The sequence below is a fragment of the Podarcis muralis genome, chromosome 16 (assembly GCF_964188315.1).
Source record: "Podarcis muralis chromosome 16, rPodMur119.hap1.1, whole genome shotgun sequence".
In the NCBI taxonomy this organism is placed as follows: Eukaryota; Metazoa; Chordata; class Lepidosauria; order Squamata; family Lacertidae; genus Podarcis; species Podarcis muralis.
Window position 1 is genome coordinate 18,820,404 of NC_135670.1, and position 11,468 is coordinate 18,831,871.

The following is an 11,468-nucleotide window of genomic DNA, read 5'->3' on the forward strand; positions in this document are numbered from 1 at the left end:
TACATAAAAAAGAAAAAAATACATAAAAAACCAATACAACAACACAACAACAAAAAGAAAAAAAATACAAATCCCATATTACATATCTTTACCTTTCATTTGCTTGTTTCATTGACCTCCTCACACCTCCCTTTTTGTGTTCTAGCTTAATTAGTTGTTTCAGCAAATTCTTTCCATCTTTCTCAATTTTTATTAAATAATACATCTTAATAATTAACCTATTACTTAACTCAGCAGATCCTTTCCATCTTTCACCATATTCTGTTATTCAATTTGCCTTAATTTATTTAACCTTATCTTACCGTAAAATACCTTAGAGCTTAAAACTTAATACTTATTTATACATAACTCCTTATATCATTTCTACTAAAGCCAGATAATTTCATTCCAACATTTTCCCTAATATTCATTAATTTACACTTATTCCCAAAATAACAAATTTTCTTTATAAACTTTCTTCCAATCTCCATCCAACGTCCCTTCTTCCTGGTCTCGGGTTATGTCAGTCCTTACTGTCCCTTCCATCTAGTCCATCAACCTGGTAATCTTATGTCCGAGGCTCTTAAGTCTCTTCCATGCCCCTTCTGCAGATCTTCTTCCTCTTGTTTATACTTGCACTTTTCCTTGTCTTTTGTTGGTCTCTTTCTTAATTTCTTTCCTTTCTCATTGAGAAGTAGGTCTCTGGTGGGTTCCAGCCCAAAATTGTCCCCCCTCATCAGACCAGCCCATTCCCCAGAGTCCCACTCCCCGCAGTCATCAGCGTAATCCAGAAAATATTTAACAGCATGTTTCAAAGTCCCTCCGAAATTATGAGGCTCCTCAGCTCCAGACTTCCCCTGGCCCACTCCAAATTCAGTCTTCAAAAACAGAGGCTTATGCTCCTGCAGGGCCTCAGATCTCTCCATTTGTAATACTTGAGGTGCTACCGCAACCTCGTCCATTATCTTCTGCACTTGTACTTGCACAGTTAAAACAGGTTCCTGAGTTGGTCTCTGAATGATTTCTGTATCAGTATTCCCTGCAGCCGTCATCAAATCCATCTTTTCATTCATCAAATCCATCTTCTCATGCATCTGCTCCAACAGAGCACTTGTCTTGCAAAGAGCAAGCACCAAAGCTTCCTCCCAACACATTTTGACCAAGGTCAAAGGACTGGTCCCACGATCTTAATCTTACAGCTGTAGAGTCCCCAAGCAGACTGCAGCAACAATTTAACAAGCTCCCTCTAGAGGAGACAATTTCTATTTGTATCCATCTTTTTAAAGCAAGTCCAACCAAGGAAGATTACTTTCATTTTTCAAATATTTTGTTTCTTTAAAATGCAAAAGGTAACATTGGAATCAGTTTGTTTCTCTTCTTTAGCTATCTGTCAAAATGTTCCATTCACAGTCAATGAACATCTCCAGCAATTTCTGTCTCTGACACCCCATTCCCAGGTTTGAGACGGTGGAAACTTATCTTTCTTTACTCCCTCTCCTGCAGGCTTAAACAGTCAAATCCCCCCCTCCTTTTCTCCTGCTTCCAAGGGGGTTTTAGTGGTTATAAATGAAGGAAATTCGACCTTTATAAACGACTTTCCAGGCTTTTAGCTTATAAGGTTTTGCTTCAGTCTATTTACAAAAAGCGGAAGGCGGACTTCCTGTTTTGAACCTTCCCGCTTCGATGCCAAATTAGTTTGTTTCTTGATCCAATTTTCCGTTTCTACTCACGGGTACTTGTTTACAGTCCAATTGTCCACAGGAAAAAGTCAGCGCTCTCCGGCAATGGCTGTGCGGCTTCACTCCGTGAAAGTAGCAATCGGTTCGCAGCACCGCGCTGCTCACCCCACTTCGCTCCAGAGCACCAAAATGGGGTTCCCCGTGAGTAGGGGAGGCGCTCCTGGTGCCCTGCCGAACCCCACGTTCCCAGGCTTCCTCCACCTGGGATTTCTAGCGGGTCCCCACCTTCACCGTGGCGGGAAGACCCAGTTTCCACGGAGCCAGTTCCTCCGGTTGGAGGAACTCCGCCATTCGCCGATGGCGCTAACCCGGAAGTCCCAGAAGGCAGAACAAGATGCTTCAAAGAATGGCAAAAATATATTTCTAGGTTTGTCTGGCAAGGGAAGAAACCGATAATTAAATATTAAATTTAAATAGATACAAAGAGGGGATTTTCATTGCCTGACGTACAGTTGTATGATGAGGTGGCTTGTCTCCCCTTCTCCCCCAAACTGCGCTGCAGTGAATCAGGCCAGAGTCCAGCTTGCCACCCGGTTTCCCAGACACTGCTGCCCGCCTTTTGCCAAGGCAAGGAGAGACTCCTCAGGGAAGGCGTCTGGATTTGCCTTGTTTGGAGTGGGGGAATGAACCAGAGACTGGAGGGAACCCAAGCCCCAAAGTCTCTTTCTCAGAGGCCTGAGGCAAGGGGAGGGTGGGGGGAGCTGGAAAAGAGGCAAGGAAAGGGACTGGCTTTGGGCTCAGAGCCTGACTGATGAGCTGGGGGGCAGTGGCGTAGGAAGGTTCTTAACCCAAGGTACTATTGGGTTAGCAGAGTCTGTAACCTTCAACGTCTGTAACCCGAGGTACCACTGTATAGGCCAGGGGTCTGCAACCTTTAAGACAAAAAGAGCCACTTGGACCCGTTTCCGAAGAAAAAAAACCTGGGAGCCGCAAAACTCGTCATTATAAAAATAACTTTTTTGTCACTTTTTTATTATTTCTTTGATTGACCCCTCAGAATTACTCCTCCTCATAGGAATAAACGTTAAATTAACAAGTTACCTTTTTGTGTGTGTGTGTTCTTCACTCCCCTTCAAAACAGTGACCAGCGTACATGCCCCCTTTCAATGCAGTGACCAGCGTACATGCCCCTTACAATGTAGCGGGCAGGTGGGCGGGAAGGTGATGTCGGGACGGTGCGTGACTAACGCACGCACCGCCCCCATGCGATGTCACAGCCAGTACAGCGCCCGCCACAGTGGGGAGTGTCGGGGCGCACAATGCGCCTCCTCCCCTCGCTAGTATCCGCCCCGGAGCCGCAGCAAAGGTGTAAAAGAGCCACGTGCGGCTCCGGAGCCGTGGGTTGCTGACCTCTGGTATAGGCTAAGTAGGCTGAAGCCTAGGGCTTCTAAATCTAGGGGGCCTTGCTAGCCTGCCCACTCCCCAGCACCGCAATATCTCCTCTCCCACAATTACAAACCCAAGACTTCATGCGAGGGCAGGGCAGCTCAGGCCCAGCAACTATGAGACTCAGGGCTAGCCAGTGGGGCCCAATTTGAAGCTCTGGGGCCCAAATTGGAATTTTAGAGATATAAATAAAATCCATCTAGATTGCTCTGGTGCGGGGGCCTACTTAGGAGCGGCCCGCGGGGCCCAGTTTGATCAAATTGCTCCAATTGCCTTAAGGCCAGGCCTAATGAAACTGTGCAGGGTTTGGGCTGACAAGCCCTGCCCCTTCCAGGTCCCCGATGTACAGGGTACAGACTCAAGGACTTGTTATGGAAATAAAGGGGGGGGGGACTTATTGGAAATTAGTTTTGTCACCTCTCAACACCTCTCCTCCCTCAAAACCCTAGGACGATGAGCCTTTGCACTGTTGACTGTCCAGAACTACCTGTAAAGGCAGGAGGCCAGAATGCAGGTTGGTAACTCGACCTCATCCTGACTCTGACATTAATGGGAAGGGGGAGACCAGGCTCCAAGCTAACAATCTTTTGCAGAAAATGGAAGAACTGGAATTTGTGTTTATGCTGTATTTTTGGACCTGGGTGCTAGGTCTTTTCCACAAGGTCAGCAAAGCCCTTCAAAAATCAGACCTGTTATTGAGTTCTTGTACAGGTTGGTACAATTCACTTCTGGATTTTTAAAGGAAAATTAGAGATGATTTCGAAGAGCTTGAGAAACAAGCAAAAGCCACCTTGCCAAATGTCAACTACAAAACAAGGAGACAAAGAGTGAGGGAACGGCAAAGGACTGACAGAAGTGCACCTGGTCCCTTATGCGCTTTCTTCAAGAGATAGGTTTAGGATAAAATCCGTTGATGGAAGCATACCCAGAAGATACTGACCTGAAACTTACTGATGAACTTTTGCACTATCACCTGTAAGTGAGACAAAGCCATAGGCTTACAGCAGAGCACTCTGTCTCATACAGATCTTCATCAAATTATATACAGTGGTACCTCGGGTTACATACACTTCAGGTTACATACGCTTCAGGTTACAGACTCTGCTAACCTAGAAATAGTACCTTGGGTTAAGAACTTTGCTTCAGGATGAGAACAGAAATTGTGGTCTGGCGGCGCAGCAGCAGCAGGAGGCCCCCATTAGCTGAAGTGGTGCTTCAGGTTAAGAACAGTTTCAGGTTAAGAACAGACCTCCAGAATGAATTAAGTACTTAACCCGAGGTACCACTGTACAAGGGAAAAAATCAGATGGCCTTTCCTAATGTGGAAGTAATCTTGCAGCTATTTCTTAGCCTTATGGTCACTAAAGACTCAGGAGAGAGGAGTTTTTCAAGACTCAAAAGAATTAAAAATGAATTAAGGCCCATGAATTAACTTATTAGGGGGGGAAATGGGATTAGGAGTCACATAGATAAGAGGAATTAAGGCAATTTATACAGGTCAAACTACAAACCTGATTGTAAATAATGCCATTACAGGAAAAATGTAAGATATAGAAGGATGCCCCCTATGTCATGGCTGAAGCTGCATTTGAAGGAGAAACTTAACAGTTATTTTAAATCACTTGGCTATACCAGATCGGAAAACAACAGATCTCTGCCTGCAAGGTGCTTACTAAGTAAGTGTGACAAGATTAAGAGATGTGGGGGAGGAATTAGGAAAGCCGAGGTTCAAATCTCTGCTCTACCATGAACAGCCCAAGTTGCATTAAGCAAGGAGCTCAAGTTATGTATGTAGCTCTCCTCCTCCCCATTTTATCCTCACAACAACCCTGTGCGGTAGGTTATGCATTCCTGTGCATGCTTGGATACGACATACTCATTTTATATTATTTATTGTATGCATGGAGAAGGGGACGACAGAGAATGAGGTGGTTGGATAGTGTTCTCAAAGCTACCAGCATGAGTTTGACCAAACTGCGGGAGGCAGTGGAAGACACGAGTGCCTGGTGTGCTCTGGTCCATGGGGTCACGGAGAGTTGGACACGACTAAATGACTAAACAACAAGGACACTTGGAATTGTAGCTCTGTGAGGGGGAAACCTCAGTTCTCAGGATCCTTTGGGGGAAGTAATGTGCTTTAAATGCACTTTGTGTTTTAAATATATGGTGTGGATCTGACATAAAAGTTGTAAAGCAGCACAATATGAGACTGTAGAACATGTTTTCTGCTTACACAGTGTAAAAGTTAAGCCAGGCCCCTGAGGTTTTACAATTCCCATGCTTTACGTTGCATGCATAAATATATGCATAAATATATGCCATAACTCTTCACTTAAACATATGGTTTCAACGTTCCTAGAATAACTGATTCCTAATAGTGAATACTATCTAAACTTCAGTCTTTTTTTTATGTATAATGATTTGTATTCTACCGTCAAGTCTGTGAAGTGGAAATAAAGGATGAAAAGCCATGCCTGTCTGCCGATTCTGAATCAGATAGTAATAAATCACATGTTATGTCAGAGGGGTTCTGTGACTTGAAAACATGGGTTGTGACACCATATTCACTTGTCTGTGTGCCGTAAGTTATGAGATACGAGGTCAGAAAAGTGACACTGGATTTGTAGTTCCAGTTTACTCTGCCAAAGATTCTCCCTTAAAATAATTATTTCTGTTAAAAGATTATTTTAACAGAAACCCAATGTACAACGTGTTTGCTGCAACTGGCTGTGTGACTACAAGCCTTACTGGTCTGGAAAGGATTCCCACAACTAAAAGTGTACTTTCCCTTTTTGCTCTATGGAGATGCATGCATATTAAGTGCCTTAGATGGCCTTAGAATGCCATCATCCGTCCTCTCTCAGGGTAGAAATTGTGCTGGGTTTTGTGATGTCCAGCCCCGCTTCAGCTTGGATGTATTGAAGATCGACCAGCACAACTGTAAATACAGTAAATCATAGAACCGTAGAGTTGGAAGGGAACTTGAGGATTATCTAGTCCATGGGTAGGCAAACTAAGGCCCGGGGGCCGGATCCGGCCCAATTGCCTTCTAAATCCGGCCCGTGGACGGTCCGAGAATCAGTGTGTTTTTATATGAGTAGAATGTGCCCTTTTATTTAAAATGCATCTCTGGGTTATTTCTGGGGCTTGCCTGGTGTTTTTACATGAGTAGAATGTGTGCTTTTATTTAAAATGTATCTCTGGGTTAATTGTGGGGCATAGGAATTAGTTCATTTTTTTCTTTTCAAAATATAGTCTGGCCCCCCACAAGGTCTGAGGGACAGTGGACCGCCCCCCTGCTGAAAAAGTTTGCTTACCCCTGATTCTAATCCAACTCCCTGCAACGCAGGAATATACAGTGGTACCTCGGGTTACATACGCTTCAGGTTACATACGCTTCAGGTTACAGACTCTGTTAACCCAGAAATAGTGCTTCAGGTTAAGCACTTTGCTTCAGGATGAGAACAGAAATCGTGCTCCGGCGGCACGGCAGCAGCAGGAGGCCCCATTAGCTAAAGTGGTGCTTCAGGTTAAGAACAGTTTCAGGTTAAGTATGGACCTCCAGAACGAATTAAGTACTTAACCTGAGGTACCACTGTACAGCTGTCCCATGTAGGGATTGAGCCTGCAACTTTGGCGTAAACAGCACCATGCTAACTGAAATGAGTGCTAATAACTTCCCTTCTTTCTATAAAGGAGAATTAGAGAGAGGTGATTCTTGAGCAAAGATGAGATGAGGGAATGTCTCACACTGGAATAGGACTGACTCCACACAGTCTTGATTTGGCCTGAGGACTGGAGCAATAAAAGGAAAGGGACAAAGCTTAACCCTGAACTTGCTCAAACCAAAACAGCGCAGCCCAGCCCAGGCATTTGTATACAGGAAATCACTCACATGATCTGCTTCAGCCTTTCCTGTGTTTGAATGAAACCGGAAGAGCAGGGATAATAGCTCGTTTTCCCACAATTCCCTCCTTGATGATTGCCCCATCAATGCCCCAAGGCCACAGGTTCAAGGTCTGCTGTGAGCTCTGTGCTATTTTTCCAAAAAGCTATCAGAAAAGCTTGAGTCAATGAAGCACAATCCTGCTGGAAACATCAGCCCAGAAATTCTGCCCCCAAATGCTTAGGAACCTGGCAAGAAGAGGAGGAGACAGGGAGTTACTGCTTGATCAGTTTCAGAGAATGAGAAATGTCAAATCCTAGATGTGTGATCTCTCTTGACACATCTTCACTATGCTTATTTTTTTTTTTAAATAATTTTTATTGCATTTTTTCAAACATAGACAGGAAAAAAAACAAAAAAAGGAAAGAAAAAAAAAACAAAAAGCAGATACAAAGAATCATAACCTTTCAACAACTTATTTCTATCGAGCTTCCCCGCATCTCCCGCACAATGCATTCTTAACAATAAATTTATCAGCAAATTATAACCTTGTTTCATGTGTTTCTTTTATACTTTCAATTGCAGTTTAAGTTTAAATCCCTTGTTGTCCATTTACTCTAAAAACAGAATATATTATCATTTTTAACATTTAAACATTGATTCTTTCAATAATGTTATCCAATTCCGTAAATGTTGCATTCTCATTGCTGGGGCTAGCATTTCAAATTATGCATCATTTTATAGTTCATATAACTTATAAAATTTTTGCAAGTAATTCTTGAATTTTTTCCAGTCCTCCTCCATTGCTTCCTCTCCCAGGTCTCGGATTCTGGCAGTCATCTCGGCCAATTCCATATAGTCAATCAGTTGCGTTTGCCACTCTTCCAGCGTGGGTAAATCTTGAGTCTTCCAGTGTTTGGCGATCAAAATTCTTGCTGCAGTGGTAGCATACATAAAAAACGTTCTATCCTTCTTTAAAACCTTTTGGCCGACAATACCCAAGAGGAAGGCCTCCGGTTTTTTAGGGAAGGTGTACTTAAACACCTTTTTTAACTCGTTGTAGATCATTTCCCAGAAGGCCTTCACTCTTGGGCAAGTCCACCAAAGGTGAAAGAATGTTCCTTCAGCCTCTTTGCACTTCCAACATTTGTTATCAGACAAATGGTATATCTTAGCAAGCTTGACTGGGGTCATGTACCACCTGTATACCATTTTCATAATGTTTTCTTTCAAGGCATTACATGCCGTAAATTTCATACCGGTGGTCCATAACCTTTCCCAGTCTTCAAACATGATATTGTAACCAATGTCCTGAGCCCACTTTATCATGGCTGATTTAACTGTCTCATCCTGCGTATTCCACTTAAGCAGCAAGTTATACATTCTCGATAAAACCTTGGTCTTTGGTTCTAACAATTCTGTCTCAAGTTTCGATTTTTCCACCTGGAATCCTGTTTTTTTGTCCAACTTAACCACCTCGTTAATTTGGGCATAATGAAACCAATCTCGCACCTTGTCTTTTAAATTTTCAAAGCTCCGCAACCTCCAATTGTCACCTACTTTTTCTATTAGTTCCCAATATTTCGGCCAGCCGGTCTCCATATTGGGTTTTTTCCACGCCTTAGCCTCCACTGGTGATAACCACCTCGGAGTCTTACTTTCAAGTAAGTCTTTGTATTTCAGCCAGACCATAAAAATTGCTTTCCTGACAATATGGTTTTTGAACATTCCATGTGTTTTTGCCTTGCCGTACCACAGATAAGCATGCCATCCTAACGAGTTATTAAAACCTTCCAGGTCTAGGACATCTGTATTTTCTAATAAAATCCAATCTTTCAACCAGCAGAAGGCTGCCGCCTCATAGTATAACCTTAAGTCTGGCAGGGCAAACCCCCCTCTTTCTTTTGCATCAGTTAGTATTTTGAACTTTATTCGGGGCTTTTTGCCCTGCCAGACAAACTTTGAGATATCCCTCTGCCACTTTCCAAAACATTCCACTCTGTCCACGACCTGCAAGGTTTGAAATAAAAACAACATTTTTGGCAAAACATTCATCTTGACAGCAGCAATTCGGCCCAGCAAGGAAAGCTTCAGTCTCGACCAAGTTTCCAAATCTTTCTTAACTTCCGACCAGCATTTCTCATAATTGTCCTTAAACAAATTCAAATTTCTAGGCGTCAAGTTTACCCCCAGGTATTTCACTTTCTTAACCACAGTTAACTCTGTTTCCTTCTGAAACCCCTCTATTTCTAAAGGCGTCAAGTTTTCCCCCAAAACTTTAGTTTTTTGTTTGTTCAACTTAAATCCTGCCACCCGACCAAATTCTTGTATCAGTTCCAGAACTCTTTTTGTACTAGATTCTGGCTCCTGTAATGTTATTACTAAGTCATCTGCAAATGCTTTCAGTTTATATTGTTTCACTCCGACCGTAATCCCCTGTATTTGCCGGTCCCTCCTGATCATGTTCAGCAAAACCTCCAGGACTGATATAAATAGTAGGGGGGATAAGGGGCACCCCTGGCGTGTTCCTTTTTCAATATAGAACTCCTCTGTCACCACATTGTTCACTATCAACTTAGCTTTTTGTTCTGAATAAATTGCTTCTATACCATTTTCAAACCCTCGTCCCACTCCCATCCCTTCCAAGTTTTTCTTCATAGATTTCCAAGAAATATTGTCAAAGGCCTTCTCGGCATCAATAAAGATTAACACTGCTTTAGTGTTAATATTTGTTTGTAAAAGTTCCAGAATATCGATAATATTCCGAGTATTGTCAAACAAATGCCTGCCAGGAAGAAAGCCTGCTTGGTCCTTATGAATTACTTCATTTAACACCTTTTTCAGTCTACTTGCCAAAATGTCTGCAAATATTTTGTAATCCACATTTAGGAGTGAGATGGGACGGTAATTCCTAAGTTGAGTCTTTTCAGTTTCCACTTTGGGTATCAATGTGATGAAAGCTTCTTTCCACGTTTCCGGTGCCCTTCCTCCCCCCATAATCTGATTGCAAACCTCCATTAGTGGTAGAATCAAATAGTCTTTTAATGTCTTATAGTATTTGGAGGTAAGCCCATCTGGGCCTGGAGATTTGCCCAACTGCATATTCTGAATGGCATCCTCCATTTCCTGTTGTGTTATTTTACAATCCAAGATTGATCTCTTCTCCTGAGACAGTTCTGGTAAACCATTGAGTTTCAGAAATCGTTCCATCTCCGACACTTCCTCAGGCCCTTGTGTATACAACTATGCTTAGAAGCATTAGAGGTTCCCATAAATTATTTTCCCTACCCCTTGTAATCACCAATTGTTATTTTTAAAATGTTCTAGGTCTGGGTTCATGCTCAATTTTTCCCTATTCCTTTCAGTATTTGATTGTAAGCCTGCAGTCTTCTTCTCCTTCTTCTTCTCCTTCTTCTTCTAAGAAATTCTGACAAAATCAGAACAATGCAGAACAGAACATGGGGTTTCCTTATTTCAAAAAATAAAATTCCTGACACCCACAAAGTTAAAATAGTGATTTTAAGTTTCCGTTGCTTTTTTGATCGCGTTGCCATACATCTGGGTTTTCCGTGACATTTTGCTGATCCCACCCCCGACGCCATTTTTACACCCCCAAACCAGGACATGTCAGGAATTTACCTGACGTACGGCAAGCCTACCTAAACAAAACATAAGCATAAAAGTTACATATAGCTACAACCATTGGTTAAATCTCTGTTCTTCTTTACTTATGACTGGAATCCTCTTTTTGGGGGTCTGTGGTATCACTTTATGTGATTCCACAGAAGGTCATGCACGGCTAGTGGTTGCCATTGATGTTGCTTTTGTGCTACATATTTAATAAAGAGATGCCATGTTGCTTGTAACTTTTCTTCTGTCTTTTTTAATTTGTTCGTTTTTTGCCATTTGTGTTATTTCCCCATCAATACAATTACCCAAGTTTGCTGGAAGCATTCAAATAGCAAGTTGTCTCTCAAATCCAGGGGTCAGCAAACTTTTTCAGCAGGGGGCCAGTCCACTGTCCCTCAGACCTTGTGGGGGGCAGTGGCATAGTGTGGGTTGTCAGCACCCGGGGCAAGGCAAGTAATTTGCGCCCCCTAACCCGTGGATTTGCGCCCCCTAACCTGTGGATTTGCCCTAACCCCAGATGTTGCGCCCGGTGGGGCCGGCCCCCCCTGCACCCCCCACGCTACGCCACTGGTGGGGGGCAGGACTATATTTGGAAGAAAAAAAATGAACGAATTCCTATGCCCCACGAATAACCCAGAGATGCATTTTAAATAAAAGCACACATTCTACTCATGTAAAAACATGCTGATTCCCGGACCGTCTGCGGGCCGGATTGAGAAGGCGATTGGGCCAAATCCGGCCCCCGGAGTTCAGTTTGCCCACCCATGCTCAAATCTTGCTACCTTCAAGCTGAAACACTCCAGATAGTGAAATTTTTAATATCCTTATTTTTTAATCACCCCCAACTT